Raw genomic sequence first — 24,138 nt, 5'->3', positions numbered from 1 at the left:
TGCCATGATCATCTCTGAAGCCTTATTGAGTAAACTTTCTAGGAAATTTTATGCGCTTCAAACATTTTGAATCTTTCATTCATATAAATTTCATACTCAAGTGAGCCATATAGATAGGCTGTAATAATATCTATTAAACGCATGTCAAAATTTCATATACTGCCAAACTAATAAGATATATGAAGGTGATTGCATCCACTATAAGAGAACATATTTCCATCTAATCAATGCCATACCTTTGTGAAATTCTTGTGCCATAATTCATGTTTTATATAAATCAAGATTTAATTATTTTTCTCATTTTATTTTTCGCACGAAATCTCATTTGTACCCCGACTGACTTTATACCTTCAGATATCATACTACATGTCCAAAAACTTTACTTTTTCAAGCGAATTCAATTATGCTTGAATTGCGTTTTTACATTTTGGCCAATCATTTATTCGCTTACATTTATCAACAAATTTATATTCAAGATCCTCGTCTTATTGCATTGTTTCAACAATAACATAATATGTAAAAATGTTGTCGACAACTTTATATTTTCGGTTTCATCTTTTTCTTGCAATGATATATCTAATCAATATATCTTCATTATTTTCAGGTAGCTGAATCTCTTCTATGGTTTTATAGAAAATTATATCTTCAGGATTTTCATAATTAATTGTTTCCATATTATGACCATCTTGATCATTTACTCATTTCCCTTTTCTAGAATTTTATTCTTGGAACCGATTGATTTTCCACGTTTTAAACGTGGTTTAATTTTATTTGCACTGATAGATTGTCTTGCTGGGACATCAATCCTAATTGGAGCATTTGCAGTTAGAATATGAGATTTAGTAACTCTTAGTATGTCAGCAAATCTGGTAGTTGATTCATAATATTTTATAAATGCACTATCTTTTGAACTTCAAGTTCACATTACTCAGTGTAAGGATCTAAATGAGATAATGAAATGCATTCCAATCAATCTATTTTTCTAACTGTTTATTCTCCCTCATGTTGAAAAAACTAATTCATCAAAATAATTATTTAGTAAGTCTTGCTTTAAATAAACCTCAAACCATTGGCAATATATTGAATTATATAAGGAGATCATATCTAACATATATTCCCAACTTTGTTTGGGGACTCATCTTTGTGCCTTGTGGTAGATCAATTGGAATATAAGCTGCACAACCAAAAATTCTAAGATGAGAAATATTTGACTTCTAACCATAAGCCAATTGTAATTGGGAGAATTTATGACAACTTGTTGTCCAGATGTGTACAATTGATACTACGTATAACATATCCCCATATCGACATGAGACTTTATTCTTATAAACAATGATTTAGCTATTAATTAGAAACATTTAATAAATATTTTGATAAATCATTTTGGATATTAACAAGAATAACAGGCTATTCAACTATAACTCAGTTGTTATATAAGAATCATAAAGCCTGAAATGTAAATTCACTAGCATTATCAAGACAAACTGTTTTTATCTTATAATCCATAAATTGTGCTCTTAATCTAATTATTTGAGCAAACGATTTCGCAAATACCGAATTGTGAGTTCATAATGAACATAAATGTGGCCATTTTATAGATATATCTACTAAAATCATATAATATCTGAATGGTTCACATGATGGGTGAATGAGTCCATATATTTCACCTTGTATACTCTTAAAAAACACAGAATGTTTAATCTAAACTTTAGCTGGTGAATATCTAATAATAAATTTATCTTGAGAACAAGCAGCACAAGAAAATTCACTTAATTTAAGAATCTTCTGGTTCTTCAATGGATAACAAATGAATTTTCAATAATTTTTTGCTTCATACTTGATCCGGAATGATCCAACCGGTCATGCCAAGTAATAAAACTATCGGAATCAATATTATTTTGATTTATTCAAGCATGTGTTTTAACCATTCAAATATTTGTGTAGTACAAACTGAAAAAAAATGTCTAACACTTTTGTAGTAATGCATAAATATTTATTTTTATCATAATTGGTAGTCTCAATCATTTTGGCACATATCTTTGAAACTTAATAAGTTTATTTTTTAAACTTACTACAAATAATGTATTATCTATAGCCAATTGATCTCTTAGGTAATAATAGATTAGCTCTTCCAAAGCCTTCAATCAATGTTGTACTATCAATTCTTGTATGAACATTGGCTTCTACGTCACTAAATATGAATTTTTTTTCCTCTTAGTATAATATGTGTCATAACACATTAGAATATTCAGTCTTCGTCAACATGAAACAAAATACATCAAAAGATATATAGAAATTCAATAAAAAAAAAATTAGAAGGAAAAAATATTAAATTTAAGATAAACTAACATATGTGATGAAATTTGAAAGAAAAAAGATTACAAACTAACATAATATCAATTTTATTTTTATTTGAACTCTACTAACATAACTAAATCTTCAACTATTATTTTCAAAGGAGTTTGTAACATATATGTATAGTAACTGTGAGGCCATTAAAATCATTATCTTTATAAGCAAATTTTCTCAAGTATCATTATTTTGAAAAATTCAATTTATTTCCACATTATTTTCATTCATTTAATTAAGGCTTGACATAGCTTAATGAAATATTTTGGAGTTTGACAAATATATGTCTAATGGCTTTCATACCATATCGATAACAAATATTATATTTACTCATTGAAGAGTTATATTGAGAATCCTTATTATTATTTTATTTATTTCCATCATAACGATGGTAATTATTTTGTTTTTTGCCTCGTCATCTTCCATAGTCATGACCATAATCATAATTTTGTCTTCTTTCAGGCTTATCATGAATTGTTGCATTCAATTCAGAGAATGAAGCAGAGCCAATAGGACGAGCTTCAAGATTTTTCAATAATAGTCCATTATTTATTTCAACCGCAAAGAGGTATGATATCAATTCATAGAATATTTTAAAACCTTTTTTCATGATCTGCTATTGTAATAGCATATTTGAAGCATGAAAAGTTGAAAAAGATTTTTATTTTCATAAGTCCTCATCAATAATATTTTCTTCATATAATCTCAATTGATAACTAATTTTAAAAACTACAGAAACTGTACTTATTTACAGTTTCAAAATTTGCAACTATAAGCGCATCCAACAATATTTGTGGTGCAAAACTAACAACCACTATATATAATAAATAAAATATCATGTGAAATTAGTTAATGATAAACTACAATTGTCAAAGCAACTCAAAGTGTTGCATGACCACATAAGTTAGTATAAATATTACAACACTATAATTTTATATGGTTATACTTATAAAAATATAGATTCCATACTAATAAATACTAAATTTCATGCTAGTATAGAACTAATAGGATGAAACCACAAATAATAAAACAAAGCATGAGGTATAAATTATTGAGCAAATTGCACTAGCACCCTAAAATGGAGGCCTTAAAGCACTGACACCCCACTTTATGTTTAAAAAGCATAGAGACCCCAAAATTGGATTTTTATTGAATATATTTGTCAAATTTATCACTGAAAATAGTTAAGTTACTGCTTATTTTCAAAAATATTTCTATAATAAACAGTGTCTAAAAGGTTTTCGGTGGCAAATTGGACAAATATATCTAATAAAAATTCAATATGGAGTCTATGTGCTTTTTAAACAGAAAGTGGGGGTGTCAGTGCTTTAAGGCCTCCATTTTGGGGTGTCAGTGTAATTTGCTCTAAATTATTTGTCAAAAAGTGCACACATATACACAACTAATAATTATTATAACACTTAACGTAACCCAAGTGTCATAAAAGAAAATGTAAGAAATGATAATAGCAAGCCATTACTTGTTATAGAAAAATTTTAAAATTAAAACCATAAATCATAGGTCATTCTAATGAATTTTCTATTATTACATTGAAGATTCATATATTTTAGTTTATCATAAAAATAAAATTTCTAAACATATTATCAATAAAATTTAAATCATCAAAAAGAAAAAGAAAAATACTAACAATCACCAAACTAATTAGGAAAAAAAAAAAAAAAGGAAGAAGAAAATATTCATGCAGGTATCATAATATTTAAATTAAACTAACTTTTTTTTTTATTGATAAAACTCTCAAATAAATCTTATTGTATAAATAAAACTTAATGATCTAATACCTTATCATGTGTTTTATTCTAAAATTCAATAATTCAGATACTTTAATCATGATGCACTTACATTACAAGATGGATAAGGTAAATTCCATTGTTTACAGAAACGAGTGGGAAGGTCAATCATTCTTTTCACCTTGGAATAGAAAGTATAATGATACATAGTCTGTCGTCTTTCTTCTCAAAACGCAACACTTTGAATGGAGTCGTGCTAATAACTGTCATAAAATATAGAATATATATTGAATACTGTTGGAATTTATTAATATAATTAATAAATTAAATGCCCAAAAGCAAATTTGGAAACTCACTATTAGGGCGGTTACAAAATAGGGTTATATATTTTGGTAACCACCGCATAAGTGAGTGTGTTTACATTACGTAAGTTTTCCAATAAAAGGAGGCGGCTCCCATCTCTCTCTCCCTCTCTCCAAGAAACGCATGAAGGAGAAACTTAGTGAAGGTTTCCTTCCTTTGCCTTAGATCTTTATTCCATTTTTTTTTCCACACAGCATTTGGGTTGTGGAAATACTTCCCTTTCCTTGTGATTGTGAAATCATCCCGGTAGAGATTTGGTGGTGGAATGAGAACGTGGATTTAGATTTACTTCCGCTGCGAATACTTCATAAAAGGGAAAGCGAATCCAGGTAAGTAATCTTTCCCCCCATCAATTAATTGAATTGAACTATTTTGAAGTATTACCAACATTGGTATCAGAGCCATTGGTTCCCATGGTTCTTTGTTCCTCCCCATTGTTTAATTTCATTGTATGGATCCAATGGGAGGATCTAGGGTTTTTGGAAACCCTTATGTTTTGGGTTCGGATCCGAATGGGAGGATCCTTGAGAATTTCCCTTGTAAATTTTTGCATGAATTGATTATCCATGATAATTAATTTTGTTTAAAATTTATTGTTGGATTTTTTTTGTGTTTTTGGATTATTTTTTTTTTGTGAAAAAACGGTAAAACGTTTTTTGAAAAAAATTTCGTTCATGAAAAAATCAGAAAAAAACGTCTGATTTTTTGTCCAGTTTTGAATGTGTTTCTATTTACTGGACATCAATGGCTCACAATCTATGTGATGTTTGAGCATTGAGGGCCTAATGGGTACTAATGAGGTAGAAGTGTTCTGTGTGAACCACCTCATAGCATTAACATGATTGCATGTTTTATTTTAATAAAACTATTTTTTATTTATGGGTCTATCAATCATGTTTCTTGGACAGAATGAAACTAGTGCATAAGTCTATATGGGTTTGCATGAGAATTTGATTGAATGTTTGTTAGCATCTCTTTTGGTTTAAATGCTTATCCTGTAGGTTGACTATGCTAGTATGATTTGCTGTTGCATGAGTTGTGTTTTATGCTAGATTAATTGAACTCATTCTTGTATGTAATATTTCTAGAATAAATGGCTGCTACCAAGAGCATTGTTGCTAATTTCGCGAAAGGAGATAAACTGAATGAGAGGTATTATGACCTTTGGCACCGAAAGGTGCAGTATCTCCTAGAAGAATAGAACATGCTAGAAACCGTAAACTAGACCATGTTCCCACCTGAGAAAGGTACCACTGCACAGTATAGCCGGAACCTTGAGCTTTACAATGCCTGGAAGAGAAAAGACTGGATAGCTAGGATTAGTATCCTAAGCTCCATGAGGGATGACCTAATGCTTCGGTTAGAGAAGCATAGGATTGCAAAGTCTTTGTGGGAGGCTGTGAAGTTCCAGTATGGAGGGACTTCCACCACAAGAGGCTGCCAGCTCAGACTCACATTTGATGGTTATAAGATGCACCAGGGTCACACCATGAGGCAGCATATAACCATCATGTCCAACATGATTAGTGAGTTGAGCGCATGTGGGCGCCAAAAGACTGATGATGAGCAAGTCTCTGCGGTCATCAGGTCATTGCCTAAGTCTTGGGAGCATATGAAGATCTTTTTGACTCATGTTGATGAGGTCAAGACATTTGATCAAGCTGCCAAGCACCTTGAGCTAGAGGAGGATCTGATGTTGGCCGATGTCCCTCACAATGAAATAGTTGCTGCTGAAGCAAGCACTAGTAAGGGTGCAGGCTTCAAGCGTAAGAAGGAGAGAGCTCAACCTCAGTGGTCTAGGCAAAGTAACAGAGGTGGGAACAGAAACAAGAGTGGTTTATGAGACATGGTTTTAGAGTTGTATTTGAAAACAATTCTTTGGTTTTGTATCTAGGTGATACAGTTTATGGTTATTGTTTTCTTAATAATGGTTTCATTGTATTGGATACAATTGATTATTCATTTAATTCTAGTAGTGCTTTTGTTTGCCAAAATATTGTGTATTGATTCTAATTTGTGGCATGCTAGACTAGGACATATTGGCTTAGATAGGATGAACAGGTTGGCAAGAGAAGGTCTCTTATGCAAAGGTTCACTATCTGATTTGCCAACCTGTGAGTCATGTCTAGCAGGAAAAGCAACTAGAAAACCATTTAAAAAGGCTTTGAGAGCCTCTCTTCCTTTAGAACTTATCCATTCAGATGTATGTGGACCCATGAATGTGCATACTAGAAAAGAACAAGCTTATTTCATCACATTCATAGATGACTATACACGGTATGGTCACATTTATCTAATTTCTCATAAGTCAGAAGCTCTGGAATGTTTTAAGAAATTCATGAGCTTAGTTGAGAATCAATTAGATAAAAGGATTAAAACTCTTAGAACGGATAGAGGTAGAGAGTATCTCTCCGATATGTTCAAAGGGTTATGTGATGAAAATGGGATATCTAGACAACTTACTATTCCAGGGACTCCACAACAAAATGGGGTTGCTGAGAGGAGGAATAGAATCTTGCTAGACATGGTGAGATCCATGATGGTGCAGGCAAATCTACCCTCTCTTATTGGGGAGATGCTTTGCTGACTGCGGCCTATATCCTTAACAGAGTTCCAACCAAATCGGTTCCTTCCACACCATATGAGTTGTGGACCGAAAGGAAGCCAAATTTGAGTTACTTGCGCGCATGGAGATGTGCAGCATATGTTCACTCTACTTCTCACCAATATGGAAAACTTGGACCCAGAGGAAGAAAGTGTATCTTTGTGAGATACTCTGAACCCTCAAGAGCCATGTCTTCATTGGACTAGATGAGAGTGAGAGGAGAACGAAACTTGAGTCTAGGGATGCAACATTCTTCGAAAATGATTTTCCATCTCTTTCAGGAGTTAACAAAGAATCATCGGAATTCTTTGAAATATAAGATAGTGGTCTTGTCACTCCAGGGATTCAGATTCTGGATAATGAACCTGGGGTTCATCCAGAAGATCCTAGTGGGAGTGGGAGTGCAGATGTAATAGCTACCTCAAAGGGTGAGCAATCTGACATGCACGTGCGCCGTAGTGGGCGCGGGCAAGTTCCTTGTTGACGTTTCGACATAAAGGATGAAGCCTACATGATAACTCCTGAAGAGATCGACTGTGAGATGACTTCAGTCGATGAGCATGAACCGAAGCGCGTGCAGGAAGCTCTTGCGGGGTCAAGCTCAAAGGAATGGTTGAAAGCAATAGAGGAAGAGTTGGAGTCAATGAAAGTTAATCATGTCTGGGACTTGGTCGACTTGCCGCCGGGCCGAAAGGCAATTGGGAACAAGTGGGTTCTCAAAATCAAGAGAAAGGCAAATGGATCTATTGAGAGATTCAAGGCTCGTTTAGTGGCTAAGGGCTACATCCAACGAGAGGGCATTGATTATGAGGAAACTTTTTCCCCTGTGGTTAGGTTTGCTTGAATTCGCCTCATACTAGCCATTGTTGCTCAGTTGGATTTGGAGCTTTATCAGATGGATGTAAAAACTGCTTTTCTCAATGGAGAACTTGAGGAAGAGATCTATATGGATCAACCTCAAGGCTTTGAAACTAATGGACTTAAGCGCAAAGTGTGCAAGCTTAAGAAGTCCAAATATGGCTTAAAGCAAGCATCTAGACAGTGGAATGTGCACTTCCACCAAGCTATGATGGAAAATGGTTTTTCCATGTTTGAGGAAGACCACTGTGTTTACACCAAGAGATCTGATAGTAATTATGTCATTCTGAAACTGTACGTAGATGACATACTTATGGCTAGCAATAGCAAGGAGCTATTGGAACCATTAAGAAATGGTTGTCCTTTGTATTTAATATGAAGGACATGGGTGAAGCAAGCTATGTGCTTGGTGTCAAGATTGTTAGAAATAGGCAAAAGAGATTACTGGGTTTATCTCAAGAGACCTATATTGACAATGTCATAACGAGATACCAATGCACAACTGCAAACGAATTGATACTCCTGTGGAGAAGGGTTTGCATTTGAGCCTTGATATGGGTCCTCAGACTCCAGAGGAGAAAACCAAGATGGAAAGAGTTCCATATTCCAGTGCAGTGGGTAGCCTTATGTACACTATGATGTGTACTAGGCCGGATATTTGTTATGCAGTGGGTTTGGTTAGTCGGTACCAATCAAACCCAGGCATAGAGCACTGGAAAGCAATCAAGAGGATATTGAGATATCTCAGAGGAACGAGTAACTACATGCTGTGTTACTAAGGATCGGATTTGCGGTTAGTTGGCTATAGTGATGCCGACTGGGCTGGAGACTTTCTTATTAATGAGTAATATGAGTTCATTCCAGCATTTATTTTTATTTACTTTCTGTGTGATTGTGTTTCTTCTAGCATAAAACAAGATATGTCAATAGGCAAGAGAATGGCTCACTTACACGAGCATTCGCCTCTAGCGCCTTAGAGAGAGGCGAGCAGAGATGAGACGGATTGTGAATGACTTTGTGTAGGTCAATTCATAATCATGATGTCGCCTTGATTTGGAATCAAGATGAGTTTCTCTATTGTGAAGAGAATCGACATAAATGTTCCCACTATTCATGTTGCCTGTAGATGCCAAGTGTGAGTACTTTATGTGGCGCTAGGGTGGCGACAATAAAGAAACTCGGGTTAGGCGCAAGAGGTTGCAACTAGACTAAGACCTGTATGGTGTTGAGATGGACATACGTTCTATTGTATATAGAATGCTCCACCATAGCACGTATATCATACTATATGTGCTTAGCGATCATTGGAAATGAGAGGATGGATCCCTGCTCCTCTCATTGTGTGAGTCCTAGACTTTATGGTCCGTTAGTGTTCTTAGTGACTTTCGACGACATCATGAAACAAAGGATTGATGTGGCTACTTTGGGGTGTTACATATGGTCATGATAGATTCGACTTAAAGGGGCACTACTGGGGAAGGAGTCAATCCTAAGTGTAGTGATGGTTTGGGGCGAAAGTAAAGGTTTGATTCAACTGCACCCTAAAAGTGTTTGTTGGCGCCAACTGTATGTGTTACAGTAGTGAACATTTTAAGGACAAGAAGGTGATCTCTCAGAGGGATCGAGATACCTTTAGTCTGGTGAGTTTGAATAAACGTAGGACACTGTGTTATACTAATGCTTATTTGATATGTTTCTTTGAGTGATGTGCCATTCTGGCCTTCTGGGAAGGTTTCTAGTTTGGGGCTCACGCGTGCATGTATATCACCGGTCGCACAACCCATCTTGCCAATATGAATTGTGGATATTAGTGTCTGGGACATAGGTGGTCAATGTATCTGGGATACATAGTGAAGAGATCAATATATATGTATATTTGGGATATACATGTGTGTCTGGGACACAAGAGGTCTATGTATCTAGGATACATAGCAGAGATATTGAATATGTATATCTGGGATATACATCTGTGTCTGGGACACAAGAGGTCTATGTATCTGGGATACATAGCAGAGAGATTGAATATGTATATCCGGGATATACATCCGTATGCAGGACACATTGAAAGATTAACACTTGCCCTTGTGCAAGTGGGAGTTGTTGGAATTTATTAATATAATTAATAAATTAAATGCCCAAGGGCAAATTTGGAAACTCACTATTAGGGCGGTTACAAAATAGGGTTATATATTTTGGTAACCACCGCATAAGTGATTGTGTTTACATTACGTAAGTTTTCCAAGAAAAGGAAGCGGCTCCCATCTCTCTCTCCCTCTCTCCAAGAAACGCATGAAGGAGAAACCTAGTGAAGGTTTCCTTCCTTTGCCTTAGATCTTTATTCCATCTTTTTTTCCACACAGCATTTGGGTTGTGGAAATACTTCCCTTGTGATTGTGGAATCATCCTGGTAGAGATTTGGTGGTGGAACAAGAACATTGATTTAGATTTACTTTCACTGCGAATACTTCACAAAAGGGAAAGCGAATCCAAGTAAGGAATCTTTCCCCCATCAATTAATTGAATTGAACTATTTTGGAGTATTACCAACAAATACAAAGAAGAAAGACAAGATGAATTCAACTAATCTATTGAGTTATTCATTACATATTTATAATGGAACTAATATCTTCTCTGATATGGAAATATCAGAGTCTACAAAGAAATAAAATGTATGATTCTTATACACAATAAGATGTTCTTGATATGAAAGGATAGATTGCCGCCAAAGATAGAAGGTGCATAGAATTGAAATATTGACTGCCAACATTAAGTGTTGAGATGATTGTGATCTTCAATTAAGATGGGAATGTGAATCACCAAGATTGTATGCCGAGGTGGTTGCGATCTTCAATTTGAAGTATTATCTATTGGGGGGGGTGATTGATATCCACAATGAATATTATTTATAACAATATTAACCCATTCCACAATTTTTATACTAATTTTTATGATCCAAGATACATAGATGATAAAAGGTATAGAATGTAAACAACAAGAGTCCTAGTACCAAAGTGAAAATGAAGGACATTTTTCCGTTATTCATGATGATTTTTATTGGTACTGATCACCACACTTATTGCTATCACTAAGATCAATGTGAAAAAGAAAGGGAAAATTACGTGATTTTAGGTTTTACAAAAGTAAACCGATCAATGTATCACTTAACAAAATTAGCTAAAATTGAGTTTATTTACAAAATTAACCAAAATAATGCCTTTTCATCCATTTGGACAATTTTAACCCCTAAAATTAACCAAACTAAAGAGGAAAATTTACTACTTTGTCCAAAACTAAAAAGTCACTAATTTTTCATACCTTTTGATATTTTCATCCTTATATTCATATAATCAATTTTAGGGATAAAAATGTTCACAGAGATAAAAAAAATCATTATTTTAGTTAATTTTGTAAATGTAAACTCAATTGTAGCTATTTTTGATAAATAAAACTTATAAAAAAACCCCAAATTTAATAAGCAAGATTGAAGATACAGACGCTACTTCATTAACCGAAGATATCTACGTGACATATGATAGTATTGTCCATCTAAATGCTTGAACACACATTCCAAGAATCCAAATGGAATTCGTTAGTGTTCATAAAAAAAGGCACGAAATGCCAAATAAGTCAACAAAAGACACCCACCAGCGTTTCCCTTTTTAGTTTTTAGTCCAACATATATCTTTATGTGGAAGGAAATTTTGTGAACTGCTATGAAAGAAGATACGTGTGGTTCAGATGATTCTTGTAAACTTGTGTAGGCAACACGTATATATTTTGAGTCCAGTTTGAGTAGTTTCTAGCTTCAACAGTAAGCTCTTCTGGGTAATATCAACAAAGCTTGAAGATGTTTACGTAAGGGAATTAACCTACTATCGGACAGAAATGTACAATAAAACACTTCAATTCAAAATATTCAAGGGTTTTGACACCGTCACACCGCAACGCATGCCATATTTGGCTTTGTGGCTTCTTAGTGAACCACAGGCCGGCCAGTGAGGGCAGTGAGTTCTTCTATAAATTAGTGAACTGTCTTAAGGCACAGTGAATAAGCAAAAATGGGTTCTTCTGTAGGCCAGACGCCTCATGTGGTGTGCATTCCATTTCCAGCACAAGGCCATATCAACCCTATGATGCAATTAGCCAAGCTTCTCCACTCAAGAGGTTTCCATTTCACCTTTGTGCATACTGACTTCAATTACAAACGCTTATTGCGATCCAAAGGTCCGGATGCTGTCAAGAGCTTTACTGATTTCCAGTTTGAAACAATTCCCGACGGGTTGTCACAATCCGATCATGATGCTACCCAGGATCTGGTAAGCCTATGTTCTTCACTTCGGAAGAACTGCTTGGCTCCCCTCCGTGATCTACTGGCAAAACTCAATTCCTCCTCCAACATACCTCATGTCTCTTGCATTATTTCGGACGGACTCATGAGTTTTGCCATAAAAACAGCCAGGGAATTAGGCATCCCTGAAGTTCAATTTTGGACTGCCTCAGCCTGTGGCTTTATGGGCTATTTGCAATACCAAGAGCTCGTCAACAGAGGAATTGTACCACTCAAAGGTACCAACCTTCTTTTTAACCTATTTAAATCCTCTATTTTCTTGTTGTCAATTCTTATTATCTTTCCCATAAAAGTATTGTCTTTGGCTCACAAGGAGATTATGTTTGTCGATTTATTTTTTTGAAACGTTTTCTTGGTCGATTGGATTCATTTTAGCCTTTACTTTGTTGATGGATAGAGGAAATAATAAATTTCTTCCAAAGGAAAAAAGAGAAAAACTGAGTCGAGTCACACCTCCCAAACTCCCTACCATCACTGTTTGATTATCGGAATAGGTATAAGAATTTAAAGGCACGTACAACAATAATTTAGAAAACTCCGTTGAGGTATTGGAGTTCCACCTAAAGGACTTGATCCTTTGTACTATGTTCTTGCTGGGAGGATTTCTCCAGACTTGTTTCTTTGAATGCATTTCCTTTTATGTGTTTGGGCAAAAAAAAAAAAAAAAAAAAAAATAATAATAAATAAATATAAGCCGTTGGATTGACTACAATTTAATGGTTAGTAGGCCTCATGAGAGAGTTTATTAAGTGTATAACTTAGCGTTCTTTATAAATACAGTTTTTTTTTTTTTTGGATAATATCTATAAATACTAGCGTAATATACATTTCAAACTAGACACTTAAAGTGAATGCTTAGAACAAACCTTGTACTTAAACCCTAACCTTTAACCTTAACAAATTATTGAGATTCAATTCGATACAAATATTTCTCATCAATTTTACCGTGGATCATCTTAAACATCATACATAAGTGCATGCACATCACCTTGTTTTGTAAACCATGTCAAATCTCTCTGTTTACTTGTTTCCATTAAACGGCTCACAATTGGAAAATCACCCTTCCCCTTTAGATTCACAAATAACGTTCTATAAGGATACCCTATCGGATTCTAATTAAGTAGGTGACTGAGATTTGGAGCGGCAGAGATGTTGCAACCCAGTAGGAGAAATCCAGCAGCAGAAAATTTTAATTCGTAATTGTTCTGGGATCATGTGGTTTTTTCATTATGTGTAGTTAGTCATATCTTGTGTTTTCCTGTTGTCATTCAATGTATTTAGTCATAGCACTAAGAAACTTCTTTAATGGATCCACCAGATGAGAACTACATTAGCAATGGCTATTGATGCGACCAAAATCTGCTCAGCCCTTAGATCTCCTCATGATGACCTGCAAAACGAAAGCATCATTTTGATCTGGGCCATTGGTTGTCTTTAGCTCTCAACGTCGTCTTAATACCTGAGGCTATTTAAAGCCTTCGTGGGTACTCTCCATTTATCCTGCTATCTGCAAGTTAGATTTGCTAAAGCGACATTCCGTCCTCCTGCTTGCCTTCGTATTCCTCGTACTCCAACAATAACTCTATCAACTTCTGAACAAGTGAGTTTTTGATTACTCATCTCTTTCCCCCTCCCCCCCTAAGTAAACTTCACAGTAGTAATACTTGGGGTTTAGTTAATCGGGTTTTTGATAGTTGATAGAGAACTAGGGTTTTCCCTCTTTTCTTTCGTTGTTGGATATCTGTACTGATACGGCTTTTTCTGTGTATACAGTGGCTCCCAGAATCAACCCGAACTTTATCAGAGCGAAGTCTAGTAAGAAAATTGTTCCGTCGGCGGTGGTTGGGGCCAATGAGGTGGTTTCAGCTAGTGAATCCTCCAAGCGTAAGGCGACTGCTGTTGGTGAATCTTCAAGTCAGATTCCCACAGTTTCTATTGATGCCGCTCCTACGCCTCTTCTGCTTGAAGTGATCGCTCGTTTTTCCCAGGAAGATCTTGATCACTCCGTTGTTGATGGCGCTGCTGACGCCCCTGCTGCAGAGACCATTCGTGCACCCCCGAAGGAGACTCTTCGGGCATCTGAGGCAACTATGTTGGCATCTGATGAAGGTGTGGTCCCGCAGTGCTGCTTGCTATTTCCAATTCCGGTGCTTGTTTGGCATCCTCCTTCTCTCCTTTGGAGTTGGAGGATTTTGCCACCAGGAAGCGCCGTCGGGTGACAAGTGATGCAGCTCATCCTTCTCTTGGTGTAGCTCATCCTTCTCATCCTTCGCCCGAATTAGTGTTAAACGAGTTTGACAGAGCGTTGGAATGGTGCACTGCTGCTCAAATGACTTCACGAGAGCGCAGCTTCTTTCCAAACTTCAGGATGAAGTCTTTATGAAGTCATTGGTGATGTAAGTCTTTCTTCATTATCTTTTGATTCTGAATATTACTCTTCTGCTCCTTTTTAACTCAGAAGTTGTTTTGTAGGAGTCTTACTGGTAACTTCCACAACCAAGTGGAAGCAGCCTCTAGGCTCAATAGGTTGAGCAACGAAGTTTCCAGGCTTCGGGGAATCTCTGAAGCTAAAGATGTTGAGATTGCTCGCCTTAGGAAACTAGCTTGGGAGTTTGCAGGAGAAAAGAATTCGGTGATCGATCGTCTTCGGTCAGACTTGGATGATGCCAGGGAGAAAATTCGGCACCTGGAGCGATCAGTTGGAAAGTCAGGAGCCAAAGGATCTGAAACATTACCCCAAAGGCAAGCTGTCGTTCCTTTGCCCGAATCCCTTCCAACTGATGTTCGCAGAGCCTGCGTCTTCAAGTATTTACACAATAAGCCATTTGTTGATATGCTGAATGCTTATAACTTGCAGGCGTACCGGGATGGTGAGAACGAAGTATGGGAATCAATACTAAGGAAGGATCCTCATTTTGATACTACTCCCTACAGTGCTGTTTGCCATCTTGAAGTATTTACCAACCTGGGCCTTCCTCCTCCGACCTGGACCAAAAATAAGATTGATCCTCCGCCTTCTGATCCAGATATTATGCATTATCTAGAAGATTCTCCTGTTTACTCTCCCTTGGAAGGATTCAATTATGACGAGCTCGCCTTGAATGCAAGTTTGGTCGAAGACCATACTTCTCCTGGACAAGATAGACAGAGTATGAAATTGCGGAGGATTTTATACATACTGAAATGTTTTTCGTAATCCTCATTTCTCCTCTTCTTCTCCTTGAATCCATACCAATGATTGACTCATGTGTTTGTTCTAGCAAAGTTGTGCCGATCTTGTATGACTTCTTAATGATCATTGATGATGACTTTCTTTTTGGACCGAAGATTGTATCCAGCTCTTGTAATCTTATGTTTGATGTTGAGACCGGCCTCTTCTGGTCTTTTGAAGAAATAAGAAATTAACTTCATCTTGAACTTTGCTAGCCACTTGAATCGTTGTTGTACTAGGTCTTAGTTGTTTAGAACAATGCCTTTACTTAAAGATTTCCGGAGAAATACAATAAGCCTGAGAAGGAACTCACTCAGGTTTTAAACCGATGCCTTTACTTATGGATTTTCGGAGAAATACAATAAGTCTGAGAAGGAACTCACTCGGGTTTTAAACCGATGCCTTTACTTAAGGATTTCCGGATTAATACAATAAGTCTGAGAAGGAACTCACTTGGGTTTTAAACCGATGCCTTTACTTAAGGATAATTCGAAAATTCAATAAGTCTTGAAGGAACTTACTCGGGTTTCAAACCGACGACTTGCAGAAGGAACTCACTCGGATTTTCATCCGATGTCTCGACTTAAGAGATTCCGAAAAAATTCCATAAGTGTTGAAGGACCCACACGGATTTTCATCCGATGCCTTATAGTTGGATCTTGTTCTTGAATGTGGTGTATGATGCCCCCCAATCAAAAGATAATTTGTTGAAAGCCAAAAATTGCATTGATTGAGTTGAAAATGTTTACATCACAAACAAAATTGAAATCATCATCAAGGATAAAATTTTTTGAGATGCCTGGCATTCCACGAACGATCCAACTCTTTTTGGGTGTTGATGTTCTTCAGTTTGTAAGCTCCTGAACCAACTGGTTTTACAACCATATAAGGTCCTTCCCAGGAAGGGTCCAATTTTCTTTGGTGACGCGGGTCGGAAGCTAAGGTGTTTCTCAACACTAAATCTCCGGCTAAATACCGACGATTATTCACTCGAGTATTATAATGAGACGCTATTCTTCTTTGATAATGTTGAGTTCGTGCTATTGCCTTTGCCCGAACTTCGTCCAACAGATCAAGACTATCAAGCAGTCCCTGCTCGTTTGCTTTTTCCTCGAACTCTCAATCCCATAATGTCCCCGCCATTATCTCCACAGGTGTCAATGCTTCGGACCCATATGCTAACCTGAATGGAGTTTCTCCTGTGGGTGTTCGAACCGTAGTTCTATAGGCCCACAGTACGTTATGAAGTTCTTCGACCCAAGAAGCCTTGTCAGTTTCGAGTCTTCTCTTTATTCCTTCAAGTACCGTTCGGTTAGTAACCTCTACTTTGTCCATTGCTCTGGGGGTATGCCACTGAGGACATACGATGCTCGATCATATATGTTCCACAAAATTGCTCAAATTGCGGACAGTCGAACTGAGTACCATGGTCAGTGACGATAATCTTTCGTATCCCAAAGCGATATATGATTGACTCAAGCACAAATTTCTCCACTTTTTTCTCAGTAATTGTTGCCAGTGCATTGGCTTCAACCCATTTTGTGAAGTAATCAATTGCTACTATCAGATATTCCCGTCCGCCTGACGCTTTGGTGAATTTGCCCATGATATCAATTCCCCACATCGCAAAGGGAATGGGATCTAGGATTGAAGTCATGGTTTCCGCCGGGCGCTTCGATACCGTAGAAGGAATTTGACAGTTGCCACATCGACAAACATACTCCATAGTAGCCTCTTGGATCTTAGGCCAATATAACCCAAGTCTTAGAATTTTGTGGGCCAGGGCTCATCCACCCATGTGAGCCCCACAAATTCCTTCATGAACCTCAGCCAAAGCTGACTTTGCTCCTTCGGGGCCTATACATCTCATAAGGGGTCCAGAATAAGATCTTTTGTATAGTCTCCCATTTTGAATGACAAATCTGGCCGATCGTATCTTGATCAACCTTGCCTCTTTCGGATCCTCAGGTAATTTGTCATCTCTCAGATACTCAATTATCGGATCCATCCAGCAACGCTCTGCTTCAATATAAGAAATTTCTTTCTCATGATAACTTGGAAATGTTATCTCTTCAATGTAGACCGAAGGGTCTAGATTCTTTTCTTTGGCATTGGCTAGTCGGGATAGCTCATCCGCCACTGAATTTTCAGTCCTCGGAATCTGAGATATCTTCAAATTCTGAAACTGGTTTTGAAATGCCTGCACTATCTTTTGATATTTCTGCAAGCGTGGTTCTTTAATACCATACTCCCCCTGGACTTGGTTGACTATAAGTGAGAGTCACTATAAATAGTAACATCTGCAATAGACAATGCTTTTGACAACCGAAGTCCAGCTATCAGAGCCTCATATTCTGCTTCGTTATTACTTGCTTCAAATGCAAATCTCAAAGCATATCGAATAATAAAGCCTGTTGGACTTTTCAATAGAATTCCAGCTCCTGCCCCATCTTTATTACTCGAACCATCCACATATACCTCCCAAGTGGTTGGTATAATGGGATCCTCAATGGTGGACTCCACTGGTGCAGCAGTTTCTACTACAAAATCGGCTAGCGCTTGAGCCTTGATTGCCGTTCTGGGCTTAAAACTCACTTGGAACTCGCTGTGTTCAACCGACTAGGACACCATCCTTCCAGATAAATCAGGTTTATTAAGAACTTTATTGAGAGGAAAAGTTGTAAATACCTCAATTGGATGAGCCTGAAAGTATGGCCTTAGCTTCCTGGCGGCCATCATGAGAGCCAGAGCCTGCTTCTCAATCTGTGAATATCGTGTCTCTGCATCTAGCAATACGTGGCTCACATAGTAGATCGGCCACTGTTTTTTATCTTTCTCACGAACAAGTACTGCACTGACCGCTGAAAGGGACGTCGCTAGATATAGCTGTAATAGTTCCCCCTTCTCTGGTCGGGACAAGATCGGCGGTTGCCCGAGTGCTTCTTTTAATTCCTCAAAAGCTTTCTGGCATTCTTCAGTCCATTTTGCTTCCTTGCTGCCCCTCAAATCTTTGAGTTCCTTGAAGAATGGCAAACACTTTTCTCCAGACTTGGAGATGAATCGATTCAAAGCGGAAACTCTCCCTGTTAAACACTGCACATCACGAACAGTTTTGGGAGCCTCCATATCAACCAGAGCCTGTATTTTGGCAGGATTAGCCTCAATACCTCTCTGTGACGCCATGAAGCCCAAAAATTTGCCTGAGGAAACTCCAAAGGCGCACTTTTCCGGATTCAGCTTCATTTGATATTTTCGCAGTACTGAGAATACCTCAGTCAAATCTGCAATATGATTGGCTTTTGTAAAGCTCTTCACAAGCATGTCATCAACATAAGCTTCAACATTCTTTCCTATCAGATCTTTAAAAATCTTGTTGACGGCCCTCTGATACGTTGCTCCTGCATTCTTCAGGCCAAATGGCATGACTTTATAATAGTAGCTTTCACGATCAGTCATGAAAGCCGTAAACTTCTCATCTTCCTTATTCATAAGGACCTGATTATACCCTGAGTAGGCATCCATGAAACTTAGAGTTTCATATCCTGCAGTCGCATCTATCAAGAGGTCAATCCGAGGCAACGGATAGCAATCTTTAGGGCAAGCCTTGTTGAGATCTGTGTAGTCTGTACACATCCTCCACTTCCTATTCGCCTTTTTTACCATTACCACGTTTGCTAACCAAGTTGGGCATTCAATTGGTTCTATGAAACCAGAATTCTTCAGTTTTTCAACTTCGCCCCGAATGGCTTCATACTTTTCAATGGAGAAATTTCTCCTTTTCTGTATCACTGGTTTCACCTTCGGATCTATCCAGAGTTTATGTTCTGCGACAGCCCGATCGATTCCTGGCATGTCTTCACGTGAGACCATGCAAATATGTCATTATTCTCGTTGAAGAAATAACTTCAACTCATCTTTGAATTCCTCCATCTGTTCAGACCCGATATAAGTAATCTTCTTTTTATCTTCGGTACACAGTTGGATTTGCTCCAGCTTCTCCACTGGTTCGGGCCTTTGCATTTCTGCTTCTTCTCGATCGTCTCGAACTTCTATAGGTAGGGCAGTCATCTTCCTCGGACTCTCCTTGTCTTTTAAATAGGCAACTTAACATTGCCGAGAGATCCTCTGGTCAGAGGAAACTTGACCAATTCCCATATCAGTCAGGAATTTTATCTTCAGGTGTTTTGTTAAAACAATAGCACCTATCTTGGATAAAGATGGTCGCCCGAGGATAACATTATAAGCTGGCAGTTCCCGAACCACCAAAAAATTGATTCGGACGGTTGTTTCCTTAGGAAAACTTCCAATAGATAAGTCCAACTGGACAGATCCTTCCGCCACCGTAGACGACCCTGCAAAACCATAGAGATGCGTGGATGAAGGCTCCATTAAGTCCTTATCCACCTTCAATTTTTGATACACTTCATAAGAAATTAGGTCAGCTGCAGACCCTGTATCAACCAAAACTCTATGCACTTCCCGACGTGCAATCTCTACCTTGATGACTATGGCATCATCATGAGGTAAACAAACGCCTCTTTCATCCTCCTCGCCAAAGGTGACAGAATCTTCACCATTCAGCTTCTTTTGCTTCTACGTCTCTCCGGTTTCGACAAATTTGGATTTTGTCTTCAAACTTCGGAGTGATTCGGGCTCTGGTCCTCCGAAAATGGTAAGGATCGATGACCGAGTAGCTTCAATCACCTCCTTGCCCTTCTTAGACTTCGGAGCCTCCCTTGATCGTTCTGAACTAACCGAACGATCCCTTTTAGGGGCAGCCGCGCGTGGCTCACGTGGCTCCTCCCTTCTTCTGCTAACAAAATTGGACAAGTGTCCCTGAGATATTAATCTCTCAATATCCGCTTTTAGATGACGGCAGTCATTTGTATAATGACCAAAGTCCTTGTGGAATCGGCAATACTTTTCTCGATCCTGCTGCTCCCCAGGTTTCAAAAGAATTTTAGGTGGCCACTTCAAAATATTTTTCCTTTTGATGATATTTAGAATATCAGCCCGAGGAACATTCAATGGAGTATATTCACTTTTACCAGGAGACCTATGGCGCCAAGTCTGAGATTTTCCAACCCGATCACGGACATTTTTCTTTGGCTTCTGCTTCTACTCAGGAGCCTTCTGTTCCTTATTGGAGACTTTGTTATCTCCTTGGCGCGCATCTAGTATCTCCATGACTTCGGCCTGCTTCTGGCATCTCTGTACCAACTCAGCATAAGTTGCAGGCATATCCTGTAGTAATAACTCCAGGAGTTTCCGGTTAGTGAGTCCAGTGAATAGAGCAGTTTTGGCTACTTGCTCATCCAAGTTTTCTATTTCCATCATTACTTTGTTGAATCTTTTCAGAAACTCTCTGATTGATTCGCTCTTTCCTTGTCTGACAGTGAACAAGGTTTCTTCCGTTTTCTTGACCTGTATTCCACTCTGGAATCGCCCTATGAATTTGCGCGCCAATTCATCAAAGTTTAGGATCCTTTCAGAGGGGAGGTTCGAAAACCACTTTTGTGCTGCTCCGGTGAAAGATGAACCAAAAACCCTGCATAAAATTTCATCAGAATTACCTGATACTGCCATGGTCTGCTGATAATAGCCAATGTGGGCCGTTGGATCTCCGGAAGCATCGAATGTAGAAAAGGTAGGCAAACGGAAGTTATGGGGAAACTGATATCCCGCAATTGGCTCAGCAAAGGGGGTCTTCCGAATGACTGAGTAAATATCCTCAGTCATCCTTCCTTTAGCCAACTGTCCTAACTTCTGATTGATGTTGGCCAATTCCTGACCAATCTGGGTCGGGTGATCTTCAGCGATATGATCACGACCTCGATTAACACGATCATCACGTGCTATTCGATCATCACGAACAACCCGTCCTTCCCGAACATTCCGCTCGTCGCGAACTGCTCGATCATCACGACCGGTTCTTCTGACAGTTGGTGAGTGAGTTCTCACCCCTGTGTCCAACCTTGTATTTGAATCGGTTGTACTTTCCTGTGGTCTGTCGAACCGATCGTCCCGCCTATGTTGATCGTCAACTCGTCTAGGTCCTCGATCGCCTTCATAAAAGTTCTGACCGATATTCCGGTCTTCAGCCAATCTTTGATCACGCGGTTGATCACGTGGTAACGCGCGCCTCCCTGGATCGCGATGGTCAGGCTCTTGTGGTAATACCACTCGTCTGGTGAACATGCGGAGTGCTTGGCTCACCTCCAAGAGTTGAATCTTTACCTGATTCAATTGATCTTGGAATGTATCAGGAGGATTATGTCCTCCCTGACCACCATCAACTTCGATAGGATTTTGGCTTCCCTGGGGAACATCTGGATTATTCACTCCAGGGATCTGAATACCGGAATTGCGCTGTGCAGCGGTTGCTGCGGCTGCTAGTCACCATGGCTTTACAAGTCGTTCCCACAGACGGCGCCAAATGATGCGCCCAAAATCTGCTCAGCCCTTAGGTCTCCTCGTGATGACCTGCAAAACGAAAGCGTCAGATGTGGCCCGACCGCGGGGGTCGGGAGTCCACCTCCGAAGGCTAAGTCAGTTGATGAACTTAATCACAAACGACTCTACTAGAAGCACAGAGCTAAGGAATAAAGAACTGGGAAAGGTGATCTAGATCGTAAGCCTCTGATAGTTTACGTCTACCAGTGTGTATCTGAATCTGGGTCCCTCACCTCGTATGGCGGTGAGGTTTATATAGAGTGTACCTTCGATTCTCCTTCGTCGGATGCACTTGAGCCTTCTTCGGGTAGTCGTTGGATCTTAACAGTTAAATCCGTTGAGCGATAGACTTCTACTAGTTTGGACTAGTAGAGGACTCCTGAGATAACCTCTAGGTTATGCGATGATTATCCCTTCGATAATGATTAGCCGCAGCCGTCAATTTGAGTGTGCCATCATTAGGGTAATTAACCTAATCCATCAATTGGATTAGGGCGTGCTTGTGGCTGAATAAGTTTTCTTCCTCAGCAAGCTATCTTCTGGATAAGGTTCGCTCGGGAGCGAGTCGATTCCCTTTGTCTTGACCGGGGTCGAGGGTCGAACCAGGTATGAACCCGGTTCGATCATATTTTCTCCATATCAGCTATCTTGACACACCCATTGATTGGATACCAGGAATGAAAGATATAAGGCTCAAAGATCTTCCAAGCTTTGTTAGAACAACTGATCCCAATGACATTTTGTTCGACTTCATAGCTCAGGAAACACAAAACTGTCTCGAGGCATCTGCGATCATAATGAACACATTCGATGATTTTGAACATGAGGTTTTGGGAGCAATTGCATGCAAATTCCCTCGCACGTATGCTCTTGACCCAATAGGTTTGCTTGTCCAGCAAATGCCTGAGAACGAATCAAAGTCAATCTCATCAAACCTTTGGATAGAAGACTTCGAATGCCTTGAATGGTTGGACGAAAAAGAACCCAAATCAGTTGTTTATGTGAATTTTGGGAGTGTCACCGTTATGAGTGATCAACACCTGAGAGAGTTTGCATGGGGATTGGCAAACAGCAAGTATCCCTTCTTGTGGGTCATTAGACCTGATGTTGTCATGGGTAGTGAATCTGCAAATTTGCCAGAAGGGTTCATACAGAGCACCAAAGGTAGAGGTTTAGTAGTGAGCTGGTGTCCACAAGAAAAAGTGCTGCTGCACTCCTCCATAGGTGGGTTTCTTACACACTGTGGATGGAATTCTGTGCTTGAAAGCATATGTGGTGGAGTGCCAATGACATGCTGGCCATTCTTTGCAGAGCAGCAAACGAATTGCAGATATGCTTGCACTAGTTGGGGCATAGGTTCGGAGATCAACAACGATGTAAAACGAGATGAGATTGAAACTCTTGTTAAGGAATTGATAGAAGGATAGAAGGGGAAAATGATGAGGAAGAGAGCCTTGGAGTGGAAGGACAAAGCAGAGGAAGCTACCAAACGAGGAGAATCTTCTCTTACTAATTTCGATAAAATAATCAAGGAACTGCTCCACTCAAGTGAGTAAGCATAACCACGAGTTTACGAAGACAGTCTGTTATTTTTATCATTTATTCTCTTAATAAGTAGTTGGAAACCAAAAGGACTAGTTGGGAGGGGGGGGTGCGGGTAGGGGTGTAAACGGATCGGATTCGGATCGGATAGTGGTAATACCATATCCGCATCCTATTATATTCGGACGGATTCGGATAATATCCTATCGGATTTCGGACTTATTCAGCCGGATTCGGATGATAATCGGATAGTTATTTTCTTGAATAAATTATTCTAAATGACAATGAATATAGATTGAATACAAGTTTTCGTCTACCTAGTAACATCTTTACCACTTTATTTGTAAGTGTTAGGTTTCAAATTTAAGAATTTAACAACTTTAGTAGTTATTTTAATAAAAAATCTAGAAAAATACTCACATATTTCAAGTAAAAAATATATAAAATAATAAAAACAAATCCAAATAAGTAACTTAATCGGATAATTTTATCGGACGGATAATAACCGGATAGAAAGGGGTATACCATATCCGCATCCTATTAGTAATCGGACGGATTCGGATACCTCTAAACGGATGCGGATGCGAATTCGGAAGCGGATTTCGGTTATCCATTTACACCCCTAGGTGCGGGGGGCATGGCCCCGCCTTAACCTAGTCCC

General features: G+C 38.5%; 1 pseudogene; it reads left to right on the top strand.

Moving 5' to 3' along the window:
- Positions 1-11,981: 11,981 nt before the first annotated feature.
- LOC149023080 (7-deoxyloganetin glucosyltransferase-like) lies at positions 11,982-23,491 on the top strand (annotated as a pseudogene).
- Positions 23,492-24,138: the final 647 nt, after the last annotated feature.

This window comes from Hakea prostrata, chromosome 3 (assembly GCF_041222555.1).
Source record: "Hakea prostrata isolate BN-2017 chromosome 3, UWA_Hpros_2, whole genome shotgun sequence".
Taxonomy (NCBI): domain Eukaryota; kingdom Viridiplantae; phylum Streptophyta; class Magnoliopsida; order Proteales; family Proteaceae; genus Hakea; species Hakea prostrata.
Note: the sequence above shows the minus strand (reverse complement) of the source record. Positions and strands in the feature narration are given on the sequence as shown.